Consider the following 21,419-nt stretch of genomic DNA (forward strand, 5'->3'; position numbering starts at 1 on the left):
TGACCTACTACTACTACTACTGAGGTAATGACCTACTACTACTACTACTGAGGTAATGACATACTACTACTACTGAGGTAATGACCTACTACTACTACTGAGGTAATGACTACTACTACGGTAATGACCTACTACTATGGTAATGACCTACTACTACGGTAATGACCTACTACTACGGTAATGACCTACTGCTACTATGGTAATGACCTGCTACTACTGTAATGACCTACTACTACTACTACTACTACTACTACTACTGAGGTAATGAACTACTACTACAACTACTACTACTACTACTACTACTGAGGTAATGAACTACTACTACTACTACTGAGGTAATGGCCTACTACAACTACTACTACTACTGAGGTAATGACCTACTACTACTGAGGTAATGACCTACTACTACTACTATGGTAATGACCTACTACTACTACTATGGTAATGACCTACTACTACTACTACGGTAATGACCTACTACTACTACTACGGTAATTACCTACTACTACTACGGTAATTACCTACTACTACTACGGTAATGACCTACTAGGTAATGACCTACTACTACTACTATGGTAATGACCTACTACTACTACTATTACTACTACTACTGAGGTAATGACCTACTGCTACTACTACTACTACTGAGGTAATGACCTACTACTACTGAGGTAATGACCTACTACTACTACTGAGGTAATGACCTACTACTACTACTACTGAGGTAATGACCTACTACTACTACTACTACTACTACTGAGGTAATGACCTACTACTAATACTGAGGTAATGACCTACTACTACTACTACTGAGGTAATGACCTACTACTACTACTGAGGTAATGACCTACTACTACTACGGTAATGACCTACTACTACTACTACTACGGTAATGACCTACTACTACTACTACTACAGTAATGACCTACTACTACTGAGGTAATGACCTGCTACGGTAATGACCTACTACTACTACGGTAATTACCTACTACTACTACTACTACGGTAATGACCTACTACTACTACTACTACTACGGTAATGACCTACTACTACTACTACTACAGTAATGACCTACTACTACTACTGAGGTAATGACCTACTACTACTACTGAGGTAATGACCTAATACTACTACTACTACTACTGAGGTAATGACCTACTACTACTACTGAGGTAATGACCTACTACTACTACTACTACTACTACTGAGGTAATGACCTACTACTACTACTACTACTGAGGTAATGACCTACTACTACTACTACTGAGGTAATGACCTAATACTACTACTACTGAGGTAATGACCTACTACTACTACTACTACTACTACTGAGGTAATGACCTACTACTACTACTACTGAGGTAATGACCTAATACTACTACTACTACTACTACTGAGGTAATGACCTACTACTACTACTACTACTGAGGTAATGACCTACTAATACTACTGAGGTAATGACCTACTACTACTACTACTGAGGCAATGACCTACTACTACTACTACTGAGGCAATGACCTACTACTACTACTACTGAGGTAATGACCTACTACTACTACTGAGGTAATGACCTACTACTACTACTGAGGTAATGACCTACTACTACTACTGAGGTAATGACCTACTACTACTACTACTACTGAGGTAATGACCTAATACTACTACTACTACTACTGAGGTAATGACCTACTACTACTACTTCTGAGGTAATGACCTACTACTACTACTACTACTGAGGTAATGACCTACTACTACTACTACTACTGAGGTAATGACCTATTACAACTACTACTGAGGTAATGACCTACTACTACTACTGAGGTAATGACCTACTACTACTTCTGAGGTAATGACCTAATACTACTGAGGTAATGACCTACTACTACTGAGGTAATGACCTACTACTACTACTGAGGTAATGACCTACTACTACTACTGAGGTAATGACCTACTACTACTACTACTACTACTACTACTACTACTGAGGTAATGACCTACTACTACTACTACTACTACTGAGGTAATGACCTACTACTACTACTGAGGTAATGACCTAATACTACTACTACTGAGGTAATGACCTACTACTACTACTACTACTACTACTACTGAGGTAATGACCTACTACTACTACTACTGAGGTAATGACCTACTACTACTACTACTGAGGTAATGACCTAATACTACTACTACTGAGGTAATGACCTACTACTACTACTGAGGTAATGCCCTACTACTACTACTGAGGTAATGACCTATTACTACTACTGAGGTAATGACCTACTACTACTACTGAGGTAATGACCTACTACTACTACTACTGAGGTAATGACCTACTACTACTACTACTGAGGTAATGACCTACTACTACTACTGAGGTAATGACCTACTACTACTGAGGTAATGACCTATTACTACTACTAAGGTAATGACCTACTACTACTACTGAGGTAATGACCTACTACTACTACTACTACTACTACTGAGGTAATGACCTAATACTACTACTACTACTACTACTGAGGTAATGACCTACTACTACTACTTCTGAGGTAATGACCTACTACTACTACTACTACTACTGAGGTAATGACCTACTACTACTACTGAGGTAATGACCTACTACAACTACTACTGAGGTAATGACCTACTACTACTACTGAGGTAATGACCTACTACTACTACTACTACGGTAATGACCTACTACTACTACTACCGATGGAATGACCTACTACTACTACTACTGAGGTAATGACCTACTACTACTACTACTGAGGTAATGACCTACTACTAATACTGAGGTAATGACCTACTACTACTACTACTGAGGTAATGACCTAATACTACTACTACTGAGGTAATGACCTACTACTACTACTACTACTACGGTAATTACCTACTACTACTACTACCGATGGAATGACCTACTACTACTACTACTGAGGTAATGACCTACTACTACTACTACTGAGGTAATGACCTAATACTACTACTACTAATGAGGTAATGACCTAATACTACTACTACTGAGAAAATGACCTAATACTACTACTACTGAGGTAATGACCTACTACTACTACTGAGGTAATGACCTACTAGTACTACTGAGGTAATGACCTACTACTACTACTGAGGTAATGACCTACTACTACTACTGAGGTAATGACCTACTACTACTACTGAGGTAATGACCTACTACTACTACCACTACTACTGAGGTAATGACATACTACTACTAATGAGGTAATGACCTACTACTACTACTACTGAGGTAATGACCTACTACTACTACTACTGAGGTAATGACCTACTACTACTACTACTGAGGTAATGACCTACTACTACTACTACTGAGGTAATGACATACTACTACTACTGAGGTAATGACCTACTACTACTACTGAGGTAATGACTACTACTACGGTAATGACCTACTACTATGGTAATGACCTACTACTACGGTAATGACCTACTACTACGGTAATGACCTACTGCTACTATGGTAATGACCTGCTACTACTGTAATGACCTACTACTACTACTACTACTACTACTACTACTGAGGTAATGAACTACTACTACAACTACTACTACTACTACTACTACTGAGGTAATGAACTACTACTACTACTACTGAGGTAATGGCCTACTACAACTACTACTACTACTGAGGTAATGACCTACTACTACTGAGGTAATGACCTACTACTACTACTATGGTAATGACCTACTACTACTACTATGGTAATGACCTACTACTACTACTACGGTAATGACCTACTACTACTACTGAGGTAATGACCTACTACTACTACTGAGGTAATGACCTACTACTACTACTGAGGTAATGACCTACTACTACTACCACTACTACTGAGGTAATGACATACTACTACTAATGAGGTAATGACCTACTACTACTACTACTGAGGTAATGACCTACTACTACTACTACTGAGGTAATGACCTACTACTACTACTACTACTGAGGTAATGACCTACTACTACTACTACTGAGGTAATGACATACTACTACTACTGAGGTAATGACCTACTACTACTACTGAGGTAATGACTACTACTACGGTAATGACCTACTACTATGGTAATGACCTACTACTACGGTAATGACCTACTACTACGGTAATGACCTACTGCTACTATGGTAATGACCTGCTACTACTGTAATGACCTACTACTACTACTACTACTACTACTACTACTGAGGTAATGAACTACTACTACAACTACTACTACTACTACTACTACTGAGGTAATGAACTACTACTACTACTACTGAGGTAATGGCCTACTACAACTACTACTACTACTGAGGTAATGACCTACTACTACTGAGGTAATGACCTACTACTACTACTATGGTAATGACCTACTACTACTACTATGGTAATGACCTACTACTACTACTACGGTAATGACCTACTACTACTACTACGGTAATTACCTACTACTACTACGGTAATTACCTACTACTACTACGGTAATGACCTACTAGGTAATGACCTACTACTACTACTATGGTAATGACCTACTACTACTACTATTACTACTACTACTGAGGTAATGACCTACTGCTACTACTACTACTACTGAGGTAATGACCTACTACTACTGAGGTAATGACCTACTACTACTACTGAGGTAATGACCTACTACTACTACTACTGAGGTAATGACCTACTACTACTACTACTACTACTACTGAGGTAATGACCTACTACTAATACTGAGGTAATGACCTACTACTACTACTACTGAGGTAATGACCTACTACTACTACTGAGGTAATGACCTACTACTACTACGGTAATGACCTACTACTACTACTACTACGGTAATGACCTACTACTACTACTACTACAGTAATGACCTACTACTACTGAGGTAATGACCTGCTACGGTAATGACCTACTACTACTACGGTAATTACCTACTACTACTACTACTACTACGGTAATGACCTACTACTACTACTACTACTACGGTAATGACCTACTACTACTACTACTACAGTAATGACCTACTACTACTACTGAGGTAATGACCTACTACTACTACTGAGGTAATGACCTAATACTACTACTACTACTACTGAGGTAATGACCTACTACTACTACTGAGGTAATGACCTACTACTACTACTACTACTACTACTGAGGTAATGACCTACTACTACTACTACTACTGAGGTAATGACCTACTACTACTACTGAGGTAATGACCTAATACTACTACTACTGAGGTAATGACCTACTACTACTACTACTACTACTACTACTGAGGTAATGACCTACTACTACTACTACTGAGGTAATGACCTAATACTACTACTACTACTACTACTGAGGTAATGACCTACTACTACTACTACTACTGAGGTAATGACCTACTACTACTACTGACGTAATGACCTACTACTACTACTACTACTGAGGTAATGACCTACTAATACTACTGAGGTAATGACCTACTACTACTACTACTGAGGCAATGACCTACTACTACTACTACTGAGGCAATGACCTACTACTACTACTACTGAGGTAATGACCTACTACTACTACTGAGGTAATGACCTACTACTACTACTGAGGTAATGACCTACTACTACTACTGAGGTAATGACCTACTACTACTACTACTACTGAGGTAATGACCTAATACTACTACTACTACTACTGAGGTAATGACCTACTACTACTACTTCTGAGGTAATGACCTACTACTACTACTACTACTGAGGTAATGACCTACTACTACTACTACTACTGAGGTAATGACCTATTACAACTACTACTGAGGTAATGACCTACTACTACTACTGAGGTAATGACCTACTACTACTTCTGAGGTAATGACCTAATACTACTGAGGTAATGACCTACTACTACTGAGGTAATGACCTACTACTACTACTGAGGTAATGACCTACTACTACTACTGAGGTAATGACCTAATACTACTACTACTACTGAGGTAATGACCTACTACTACTACTGAGGTAATGACCTACTACTACTACTACTACTACTACTACTACTACTGAGGTAATGACCTACTACTACTACTACTACTACTGAGGTAATGACCTACTACTACTACTGAGGTAATGACCTAATACTACTACTACTGAGGTAATGACCTACTACTACTACTACTACTACTACTACTGAGGTAATGACCTACTACTACTACTACTGAGGTAATGACCTACTACTACTACTACTGAGGTAATGACCTAATACTACTACTACTGAGGTAATGACCTACTACTACTACTGAGGTAATGCCCTACTACTACTACTGAGGTAATGACCTATTACTACTACTGAGGTAATGACCTACTACTACTACTGAGGTAATGACCTACTACTACTACTACTGAGGTAATGACCTACTACTACTACTACTGAGGTAATGACCTACTACTACTACTGAGGTAATGATCTACTACTACTGAGGTAATGACCTATTACTACTACTAAGGTAATGACCTACTACTACTACTGAGGTAATGACCTACTACTACTACTACTACTACTACTGAGGTAATGACCTAATACTACTACTACTACTACTACTGAGGTAATGACCTACTACTACTACTTCTGAGGTAATGACCTACTACTACTACTACTACTACTGAGGTAATGACCTACTACTACTACTGAGGTAATGACCTACTACAACTACTACTGAGGTAATGACCTACTACTACTACTGAGGTAATGACCTACTACTACTACTACTACGGTAATGACCTACTACTACTACTACCGATGGAATGACCTACTACTACTACTACTGAGGTAATGACCTACTACTACTACTACTGAGGTAATGACCTACTACTAATACTGAGGTAATGACCTACTACTACTACTACTGAGGTAATGACCTAATACTACTACTACTGAGGTAATGACCTACTACTACTACTACTACTACGGTAATTACCTACTACTACTACTACCGATGGAATGACCTACTACTACTACTACTGAGGTAATGACCTACTACTACTACTACTGAGGTAATGACCTAATACTACTACTACTAATGAGGTAATGACCTAATACTACTACTACTGAGAAAATGACCTAATACTACTACTACTGAGGTAATGACCTAATACTACTACTACTACTGAGGTAATGACCTACTACTACTACTGAGGTAATGACCTACTAGTACTACTGAGGTAATGACCTACTACTACTACTGAGGTAATGACCTACTACTACTACTGAGGTAATGACCTACTACTACTACTGAGGTAATGACCTACTACTACTACCACTACTACTGAGGTAATGACATACTACTACTAATGAGGTAATGACCTACTACTACTACTACTGAGGTAATGACCTACTACTACTACTACTGAGGTAATGACCTACTACTACTACTACTGAGGTAATGACCTACTACTACTACTACTGAGGTAATGACATACTACTACTACTGAGGTAATGACCTACTACTACTACTGAGGTAATGACTACTACTACGGTAATGACCTACTACTATGGTAATGACCTACTACTACGGTAATGACCTACTACTACGGTAATGACCTACTGCTACTATGGTAATGACCTGCTACTACTGTAATGACCTACTACTACTACTACTACTACTACTACTACTGAGGTAATGAACTACTACTACAACTACTACTACTACTACTACTACTGAGGTAATGAACTACTACTACTACTACTGAGGTAATGGCCTACTACAACTACTACTACTACTGAGGTAATGACCTACTACTACTGAGGTAATGACCTACTACTACTACTATGGTAATGACCTACTACTACTACTATGGTAATGACCTACTACTACTACTACGGTAATGACCTACTACTACTACTACGGTAATTACCTACTACTACTACGGTAATTACCTACTACTACTACGGTAATGACCTACTAGGTAATGACCTACTACTACTACTATGGTAATGACCTACTACTACTACTATTACTACTACTACTGAGGTAATGACCTACTGCTACTACTACTACTACTGAGGTAATGACCTACTACTACTGAGGTAATGACCTACTACTACTACTGAGGTAATGACCTACTACTACTACTACTGAGGTAATGACCTACTACTACTACTACTACTACTACTGAGGTAATGACCTACTACTAATACTGAGGTAATGACCTACTACTACTACTACTGAGGTAATGACCTACTACTACTACTGAGGTAATGACCTACTACTACTACGGTAATGACCTACTACTACTACGGTAATGACCTACTACTACTACTACTACTACAGTAATGACCTACTACTACTGAGGTAATGACCTGCTACGGTAATGACCTACTACTACTACGGTAATTACCTACTACTACTACTACTACGGTAATGACCTACTACTACTACTACTACTACGGTAATGACCTACTACTACTACTACTACAGTAATGACCTACTACTACTACTGAGGTAATGACCTACTACTACTACTGAGGTAATGCCCTAATACTACTACTACTACTACTGAGGTAATGACCTACTACTACTACTGAGGTAATGACCTACTACTACTACTACTACTACTACTGAGGTAATGACCTACTACTACTACTACTACTGAGGTAATGACCTACTACTACTACTGAGGTAATGACCTAATACTACTACTACTGAGGTAATGACCTACTACTACTACTACTACTACTACTACTGAGGTAATGACCTACTACTACTACTACTGAGGTAATGACCTACTACTACTACTACTGAGGTAATGACCTAATACTACTACTACTGAGGTAATGACCTACTACTACTACTGAGGTAATGCCCTACTACTACTACTGAGGTAATGACCTATTACTACTACTGAGGTAATGACCTACTACTACTACTGAGGTAATGACCTACTACTACTACTACTGAGGTAATGACCTACTACTACTACTACTGAGGTAATGACCTACTACTACTACTGAGGTAATGACCTACTACTACTGAGGTAATGACCTATTACTACTACTGAGGTAATGACCTACTACTACTACTGAGGTAATGACCTACTACTACTACTACTACTACTGAGGTAATGACCTAATACTACTACTACTACTACTACTGAGGTAATGACCTACTACTACTACTTCTGAGGTAATGACCTACTACTACTACTACTACTACTGAGGTAATGACCTACTACTACTACTGAGGTAATGACCTACTACAACTACTACTGAGGTAATGACCTACTACTACTACTGAGGTAATGACCTACTACTACTACTACTACGGTAATGACCTACTACTACTACTACCGATGGAATGACCTACTACTACTACTACTGAGGTAATGACCTACTACTACTACTACTGAGGTAATGACCTACTACTAATACTGAGGTAATGACCTACTACTACTACTACTGAGGTAATGACCTAATACTACTACTACTGAGGTAATGACCTACTACTACTACTACTACTACGGTAATTACCTACTACTACTACTACCGATGGAATGACCTACTACTACTACTACTACTGAGGTAATGACCTACTACTACTACTACTGAGGTAATGACCTAATACTACTACTACTAATGAGGTAATGACCTACTACTACTACTACTGAGAAAATGACCTAATACTACTACTACTGAGGTAATGACCTAATACTACTACTACTACTGAGGTAATGACCTACTACTACTACTGAGGTAATGACCTACTAGTACTACTGAGGTAATGACCTACTACTACTACTGAGGTAATGACCTACTACTACTACTGAGGTAATGACCTACTACTACTACTGAGGTAATGACCTACTACTACTACTACTACTACTGAGGTAATGACATACTACTACTACTGAGGTAATGACCTACTACTACTACTGAGGTAATGACTACTACTACGGTAATGACCTACTACTACGGTAATGACCTACTACTATGGTAATGACCTACTACTACGGTAATGACCTACTGCTACTATGGTAATGACCTGCTACTACTGTAATGACCTACTACTACTACTACTACTACTACTACTACTACTGAGGTAATGAACTACTACTACAACTACTACTACTACTACTACTACTGAGGTAATGAACTACTACTACTACTACTGAGGTAATGGCCTACTACAACTACTACTACTACTGAGGTAATGACCTACTACTACTGAGGTAATGACCTACTACTACTACTATGGTAATGACCTACTACTACTACTATGGTAATGACCTACTACTACTACTACGGTAATGACCTACTACTACTACTACGGTAATTACCTACTACTACTACGGTAATTACCTACTACTACTACGGTAATGACCTACTAGGTAATGACCTACTACTACTACTATGGTAATGACCTACTACTACTACTATTACTACTACTACTGAGGTAATGACCTACTGCTACTACTACTACTACTGAGGTAATGACCTACTACTACTGAGGTAATGACCTACTACTACTACTGAGGTAATGACCTACTACTACTACTACTGAGGTAATGACCTACTACTAATACTGAGGTAATGACCTACTACTACTGTGGTAATGACCTACTACTACTACTACTGAGGTAATGACCTACTACTACTGTGGTAATGACCTACTACTACTACTACTACTACTACTGAGGTAATGACCTACTACTACTACTGAGGTAATGACCTACTACTACTACTACTGAGGTAATGACCTACTACTACTACTACTACTACTACTGAGGTAATGACCTACTACTACTACTACTGAGGTAATGACCTACTACTACTACTGAGGTAATGGCCTACTACTACTACTACTACGACTACTACTGAGGTAATGACCTACTACTACTACGGTAATGACCTACTACTACTACTACTACGGTAATGACCTACTACTACTACTACTACAGTAATGACCTACTACTACTGAGGTAATGACCTGCTACGGTAATGACCTACTACTACTACGGTAATTACCTACTACTACTACTACTACGGTAATGACCTACTACTACTACTACTACTACGGTAATGACCTACTACTACTACTACTACAGTAATGACCTACTACTACTACTGAGGTAATGACCTACTACTACTACTGAGGTAATGACCTAATACTACTACTACTACTACTGAGGTAATGACCTACTACTACTACTGAGGTAATGACCTACTACTACTACTACTACTACTACTGAGGTAATGACCTACTACTACTACTACTACTGAGGTAATGACCTACTACTACTACTGAGGTAATGACCTAATACTACTACTACTGAGGTAATGACCTACTACTACTACTACTACTACTACTACTGAGGTAATGACCTACTACTACTACTACTGAGGTAATGACCTACTACTACTACTACTACTGAGGTAATGACCTAATACTACTACTACTGAGGTAATGACCTACTACTACTACTGAGGTAATGCCCTACTACTACTACTGAGGTAATGACCTATTACTACTACTGAGGTAATGACCTACTACTACTACTGAGGTAATGACCTACTACTACTGAGGTAATGACCTACTACTACTACTACTGAGGTAATGACCTACTACTACTACTGAGGTAATGACCTACTACTACTGAGGTAATGACCTATTACTACTACTGAGGTAATGACCTACTACTACTACTGAGGTAATGACCTACTACTACTACTACTACTACTGAGGTAATGACCTAATACTACTACTACTACTACTACTGAGGTAATGACCTACTACTACTACTTCTGAGGTAATGACCTACTACTACTACTACTACTACTGAGGTAATGACCTACTACTACTACTGAGGTAATGACCTACTACAACTACTACTGAGGTAATGACCTACTACTACTACTGAGGTAATGACCTACTACTACTACTACTACGGTAATGACCTACTACTACTACTACCGATGGAATGACCTACTACTACTACTACTGAGGTAATGACCTACTACTACTACTACTGAGGTAATGACCTACTACTAATACTGAGGTAATGACCTACTACTACTACTACTGAGGTAATGACCTAATACTACTACTACTGAGGTAATGACCTACTACTACTACTACTACTACGGTAATTACCTACTACTACTACTACCGATGGAATGACCTACTACTACTACTACTACTGAGGTAATGACCTACTACTACTACTACTGAGGTAATGACCTAATACTACTACTACTAATGAGGTAATGACCTACTACTACTACTACTGAGAAAATGACCTAATACTACTACTACTGAGGTAATGACCTAATACTACTACTACTACTGAGGTAATGACCTACTACTACTACTGAGGTAATGACCTACTAGTACTACTGAGGTAATGACCTACTACTACTACTGAGGTAATGACCTACTACTACTACTGAGGTAATGACCTACTACTACTACTGAGGTAATGACCTACTACTACTACCACTACTACTGAGGTAATGACATACTACTACTAATGAGGTAATGACCTACTACTACTACTACTGAGGTAATGACCTACTACTACTACTACTGAGGTAATGACCTACTACTACTACTGAGGTAATGACTACTACTACTACTGAGGTAATGACCTACTACTACTACTGAGGTAATGACCTACTACTACTACCACTACTACTGAGGTAATGACATACTACTACTAATGAGGTAATGACCTACTACTACTACTACTGAGGTAATGACATACTACTACTACTGAGGTAATGACCTACTACTACTACTGAGGTAATGACTACTACTACGGTAATGACCTACTACTACGGTAATGACCTACTACTATGGTAATGACCTACTACTACGGTAATGACCTACTGCTACTATGGTAATGACCTGCTACTACTGTAATGACCTACTACTACTACTACTACTACTACTGAGGTAATGAACTACTACTACAACTACTACTACTACTACTACTACTGAGGTAATGAACTACTACTACTACTACTGAGGTAATGGCCTACTACAACTACTACTACTACTGAGGTAATGACCTACTACTACTGAGGTAATGACCTACTACTACTACTATGGTAATGACCTACTACTACTACTATGGTAATGACCTACTACTACTACTACGGTAATGACCTACTACTACTACTACGGTAATTACCTACTACTACTACGGTAATTACCTACTACTACGGTAATGACCTACTAGGTAATGACCTACTACTACTACTATGGTAATGACCTACTACTACTACTATTACTACTACTACTACTGAGGTAATGACCTACTGCTACTACTACTACTACTGAGGTAATGACCTACTACTACTGAGGTAATGACCTACTACTACTACTGAGGTAATGACCTACTACTACTACTACTGAGGTAATGACCTACTACTAATACTGAGGTAATGACCTACTACTACTGTGGTAATGACCTACTACTACTACTACTGAGGTAATGACCTACTACTACTGTGGTAATGACCTACTACTACTACTACTACTACAACTGAGGTAATGACCTACTACTACTACTGAGGTAATGACCTACTACTACTACTACTGAGGTAATGACCTACTACTACTACTACTACTACTGAGGTAATGACCTACTACTAATACTGAGGTAATGACCTACTACTACTACTACTGAGGTAATGACCTACTACTACTACTGAGGTAATGGCCTACTACTACTACTACTACGACTACTACTGAGGTAATGACCTACTACTACTACGGTAATGACCTACTACTACTACTACTACGGTAATGACCTACTACTACTACTACTACAGTAATGACCTACTACTACTGAGGTAATGACCTGCTACGGTAATGACCTACTACTACTACGGTAATTACCTACTACTACTACTACTACGGTAATGACCTACTACTACTACTACTACTACGGTAATGACCTACTACTACTACTACTACAGTAATGACCTACTACTACTGTGGTAATGACCTACTACTACTACTGAGGTAATGACCTACTACTACTGTGGTAATGACCTACTACTACTGTGGTAATGACCTACTACTGTAGTAATGACCTACTACTGTAGTAATGACCTACTACTACTGTAATGACCTACTACTACTGTAATGACCTACTACAACTACTACTGAGGTAATGACCTACTACTACTACTACTACTACTACTACTACTACTACTACTACTACTGAGGTAATGACCTACTACTACTACTGAGGTAATGACCTACTACTACTACTACTACTACTACTACTACTACTGAGGTAATGACCTACTACTACTACTGAGGTAATGACCTACTACTACTACTACTACTACTACTACTACTACTACTACTACTACTGAGGTAATGACCTACTACTACTACTGAGGTAATGACCTACTACTACTGTAATGACCTACTACAACTACTACTGAGGTAATGACCTACTACTACTACTACTACTACTACTACTACTACTACTACTACTGAGGTAATGACCTACTACTACTACTGAGGTAATGACCTACTACTACTACTACTACTACTACTACTACTACTACTACTGAGGTAATGACCTACTACTACTACTGAGGTAATGACCTACTACTACTACTACTACTACTACTGAGGTAATGACCTACTACTACTACTGAGGTAATGACCTACTAGTACTACTGAGGTAATGACCTACTACTACTACTGAGGTAATGACCTACTACTACTACTGAGGTAATGACCTACTACTACTACTGAGGTAATGACCTACTACTAATACTACTACTACTACTGAGGTAATGCCCAACTACTACTACTACTACTGAGGTAATGACCTACTACTACTACTACTGAGGTAATGACCTAATACTACTACTACTACTGAGGTAATGACGTAATACTACTACTACTGAGGTAATGACCTAATACTACTACTGAGGTAATGACCTACTACTACTACTACTACTACTGAGGTAATGACCTACTACTACTACTACTACTGAGGTAATGACCTAATACTACTACTACTACTGAGGTAATGACGTAATACTACTACTACTGAGGTAATGACCTAATACTACTACTGAGGTAATGACCTACTACTACTACCACTACTACTGAGGTAATGACATACTACTACTAATGAGGTAATGACCTACTACTACTACTACTGAGGTAATGACCGACTACTACTACTACTACTGAGGTAATGACCTACTACTACTACTACTGAGGTAATGACATACTACTACTACTGAGGTAATGACCTACTACTACTGTGGTAATGACCTACTACTACTACTACTACTACAACTGAGGTAATGACCTACTACTACTACTGAGGTAATGACCTACTACTACTACTACTGAGGTAATGACCTACTACTACTACTACTACTACTGAGGTAATGACCTACTACTAATACTGAGGTAATGACCTACTACTACTACTACTGAGGTAATGACCTACTACTACTACTGAGGTAATGGCCTACTACTACTACTACTACGACTACTACTGAGGTAATGACCTACTACTACTACGGTAATGACCTACTACTACTACTACTACGGTAATGACCTACTACTACTACTACTACAGTAATGACCTACTACTACTGAGGTAATGACCTGCTACGGTAATGACCTACTACTACTACGGTAATTACCTACTACTACTACTACTACGGTAATGACCTACTACTACTACTACTACTACGGTAATGACCTACTACTACTACTACTACAGTAATGACCTACTACTACTGTGGTAATGACCTACTACTACTACTGAGGTAATGACCTACTACTACTGTGGTAATGACCTACTACTACTGTGGTAATGACCTACTACTGTAGTAATGACCTACTACTGTAGTAATGACCTACTACTACTGTAATGACCTACTACTACTGTAATGACCTACTACAACTACTACTGAGGTAATGACCTACTACTACTACTACTACTACTACTACTACTACTACTACTACTACTGAGGTAATGACCTACTACTACTACTGAGGTAATGACCTACTACTACTACTACTACTACTACTACTACTGAGGTAATGACCTACTACTACTACTGAGGTAATGACCTACTACTACTACTACTACTACTACTACTACTGAGGTAATGACCTACTACTACTACTGAGGTAATGACCTACTACTACTGTAATGACCTACTACAACTACTACTGAGGTAATGACCTACTACTACTACTACTACTACTACTACTACTACTACTACTACTACTACTACTGAGGTAATGACCTACTACTACTACTGAGGTAATGACCTACTACTACTACTACTACTACTACTACTACTACTGAGGTAATGACCTACTACTACTACTGAGGTAATGACCTACTACTACTACTACTACTGAGGTAATGACCTACTACTACTACTGAGGTAATGACCTACTAGTACTACTGAGGTAATGACCTACTACTACTACTGAGGTAATGACCTACTACTACTACTGAGGTAATGACCTACTACTACTACTGAGGTAATGACCTACTACTAATACTACTACTACTACTGAGGTAATGCCCTACTACTACTACTACTACTGAGGTAATGACCTACTACTACTACTACTGAGGTAATGACCTAATACTACTACTACTACTGAGGTAATGACGTAATACTACTACTACTGAGGTAATGACCTAATACTACTACTGAGGTAATGACCTACTACTACTACTACTACTACTGAGGTAATGACCTACTACTACTACTACTACTGAGGTAATGACCTAATACTACTACTACTACTGAGGTAATGACGTAATACTACTACTACTGAGGTAATGACCTAATACTACTACTGAGGTAATGACCTACTACTACTACCACTACTACTGAGGTAATGACATACTACTACTAATGAGGTAATGACCTACTACTACTACTACTGAGGTAATGACCTACTACTACTACTACTGAGGTAATGACCTACTACTACTACTACTGAGGTAATGACATACTACTACTACTGAGGTAATGACCTACTACTACTACTGAGGTAATGACCTACTACGGTAATGACCTACTACGGTAATGACCTACTACGGTAATGACCTACTACTACTAAGGTAATGACATACTATGGTAATGACCTACTACTACTAAGGTAATGACATACTACTACTACTACTACTACTGAGGTAATGACCTACTACTACTGAGGTAATGACCTACTACTACTACTGAGGTAATGACCTACTACTACTACTACTACTACTACTGAGGTAATGACCTACTACTACTACTACTACTGAGGTAATGACCTACTACTACTACTACTGAGGTAATGACCTAATACTACTACTACTACTGAGGTAATGACGTAATACTACTACTACTGAGGTAATGACCTACTACAACTACTACTACTTCTACTGAGGTAATGACCTACTACTACTGTGGTAATGACCTACTACTACTGTGGTAATGACCTACTACTGTAGTAATGACCTACTACTGTAGTAATGACCTACTACTACTGTAATGACCTACTACTACTACTACAATGACCTACTACTACTACTACTACTACTACTACTACTGAGGTAATGACCTACTACTACTACTACTACTACTACTACTACTACTACTACAACTGAGGTAATGACCTACTACTACTACTACTACTACTACTGAGGTAATGACCTACTACTACTACTACTACTACACCATGCTGGTCATTTGTGAACATTTGAACATCTTGGCCATGTTCTGTTGTAATCTCCACCCGGCACAGCCAGAAGAGGTACTACAATGACCTACTACTACTACTACAATGACCTAACACTACCACTACCACTACCACTAGTACTGAGGTAATGACCAACTACTACTACTACTGAGGTAATGACCTACTACTACTACTACTGAGGTAATGACCTACTACTACTACTACTGAGGTAATGACCTACTACTACTACTGAGGTAATGACCTACTACTACTACTACTGAGGTATCGACCTACTACTACTACTGAGGTAATGGCCTACTACTACTACTACTACTACTACTGAGGTAATGACCTACTACTACTACTACTACGGTAATGACCTACTACTACTACTACTACTACAGTAATGACCTACTACTACTGAGGTAATGACCTGCTACGGTAATGACCTACTACTACTACGGTAATGACCTACTACTACTACTACTACTACGGTAATGACCTACTACTACTACTACTACGGTAATGACCTACTACTACTACAGTAATGACCTACTACTACTACTACTACTACTGAGGTAATGACCTACTACTACTGTAATGACCTACTACTACTACTACTACTACTACTACTACTGAGGTAATGACCTACTACATCTACTACTACTACTACTACTACTACTACTGAGGTAATGACCTACTACTACTACTACTGAGGTAATGACCTACTACTACTACTACTACTACTACTACTACACCATGCTGGTCATTTATGAACATTTGAACATCTTGGCCATGTTCTATTGTAATCTCCACCCGGAACAGCCAGAAGAGGTACTACAATGACCTACTACTACTACTACAATGACCTAATACTACCACTACCACTACCACTACTACTAGAACGGAGGTAATGACCTACTACTACTACTACTGAGGTAATGACCTACTACTGCTACTACTGAGGTAATGACCTACTACTACTACTACTGATGTAACGACCTACTACTACTACTACTGAGGTAATGACCTACTACTACTACTGAGGTAATGGCCTACTACTACTACTACTACTACTACTACTACTACTACTACTGAGGTAATGACCTACTACTACTACTACTACTGAGGTAATGACCTGCTACGGTAATGACCTACTACTACTACGGTAATGACCTACTACTACTACTGCTACGGTAATGACCTACTACTACTACTACTACAGTAATGACCTACTACTACTGAGGTAATGACCTGCTACGGTAATGACCTACTATTACTACGGTAATGACCTACTACTACTACTACTACGGTAATGACCTACTACTACTACTACTACTATTACGGTAATGACCTACTACTACTACTACTACAGTAATGACCTACTACTACTGTGGTAATGACCTACTACTACTACTACTGAGGTAATGACCTACTACTACTGTGGTAATGACCTACTACTACTGTGGTAATGACCTACTACTGTAGTAATGACCTACTACTGTAGTAATGACCTACTACTACTGTAATGAACTACTACTACTACTACAATGACCTACTACTACTACTGAGGTAATGACCTACTACTACTACTACTACTACTACTACTACAACTGAGGTAATGACCTACTACTACTACTACTACTACTACTACTACTACTACTGAGGTAATGACCTACTACTACTACTACTACTACACCATGCTGGTCATTTGTGAAAATTTGAACATCTTGGCCATGTTCTGTTGTAATCTCCACCCGGCACAGCCAGAAGAGGTACTACAATGACCTACTACTACTACTACAATGACCTAACACTACCACTACCACTACCACTAGTACTGAGGTAATGACCAACTACTACTACTACTGAGGTAATGACCTACTACTACTACTACTGAGGTAATGACCTACTACTACTACTACTACTGAGGTAATGACCTACTACTACTACTGAGGTAATGACCTACTACTACTACTACTGAGGTATCGACCTACTACTACTACTGAGGTAATGGCCTACTACTACTACTACTACTACTACTGAGGTAATGACCTACTACTACTACTACTACGGTAATGACCTACTACTACTACTACTACTACAGTAATGACCTACTACTACTGAGGTAATGACCTGCTACGGTAATGACCTACTACTACTACGGTAATGACCTACTACTACTACTACTACGGTAATGACCTACTACTACTACTACTACGGTAATGACCTACTACTACTACAGTAATGACCTACTACTACTACTACTACTACTACTGAGGTAATGACCTACTACTACTGTGGTAATGACCTACTACTACTGTGGTAATGACCTACTACTGTAGTAATGAACTACTACTGTAGTAATGACCTACTACTACTTAAATGACCTACTACTACTACTACTACTGAGGTAATGACCTACTACTACTGTAATGACCTACTACTACTGTAATGACCTACTACTACTGTAATGACCTACTACTACTGAGGTAATGACCTACTACTACTACTACTACTACTACTGAGGTAATGACCTACTACTACTACTACTACTACTACTGAAGTAATGACCTACTACTACTACTACTACTACTACTACTACTACTACTACACCATGCTGGTCATTTATGAACATTTGAACATCTTGGCCATGTTCTGTTGTAATCTCCACCCGGCGCAGCCAGAAGAGGTACTACAATGACCTACTACTACTACTACTACAATGACCTACCACTACCACTACCACTAGTACTGAGGTAATGACCTACTACTACTACTACTGAGGTAATGACCTACTACTACTACTACTACTGAGGTAATGACCTACTACTACTACTACTACGGTAATGACCTACTACTACTACTACTACAGTAATGACCTACTACTACTGAGGTAATGACCTGCTACGGTAATGACCTACTACTACTACGGTAATGACCTACTACTACTACTACTACGGTAATGACCTACTACTACTACTACTACAGTAATGACCTACTACTACTGAGGTAATGACCTGCTACGGTAATGACCTACTACTACTACGGTAATGACCTACTACTACTACTACTACGGTAATGACCTACTACTACTACTACTACGGTAATGACCTACTACTACTACTACTACAGTAATGACCTACTACTACTGTGGTAATGACCTACTACTACTACTACTGAGGTAATGACCTACTACTACTGTGGTAATGACCTACTACTACTGTGGTAATGACCTACTACTGTAGTAATGAACTACTACTGTAGTAATGACCTACTACTACTGTAATGACCTACTACTACTACTACTGAGGTAATGACCTACTACTACTGTAATGACCTACTACTACTGTAATGACCTACTACTACTGTAATGACCTACTACTACTACTACTACTACTACTACTACTACTACTACTACTACTACTACTACTACTACTACTACTGAGGTAATGACCTACTACATCTACTACTACTACTACTACTACTACTACTGAGGTAATGACCTACTACTACTACTACTGAGGTAATGACCTACTACTACTACTACTACTACTACTACTACTACTACTACTACACCATGCTGGTCATTTATGAACATTTGAACATCTTGGCCATGTTCTGTTGTAATCTCCACCCGGAACAGCCAGAAGAGTTACTACAATGACCTACTACTACTACTACA

General features: G+C 38.7%; 1 protein-coding gene across 50 annotated transcripts in view; it reads right to left on the bottom strand.

Annotated features, from left to right (window-relative positions):
• Window positions 1-21,419, bottom strand: part of LOC110506238 (uncharacterized) — a 328,665-nt gene that overhangs the window by 290,998 nt on the left and 16,248 nt on the right. The gene's annotated exons all lie outside the window — the stretch shown is intronic.

Source organism: Oncorhynchus mykiss, chromosome 26 (genome assembly GCF_057628025.1).
Source record: "Oncorhynchus mykiss isolate SJ-2025 chromosome 26, ASM5762802v1, whole genome shotgun sequence".
Taxonomy (NCBI): domain Eukaryota; kingdom Metazoa; phylum Chordata; class Actinopteri; order Salmoniformes; family Salmonidae; genus Oncorhynchus; species Oncorhynchus mykiss.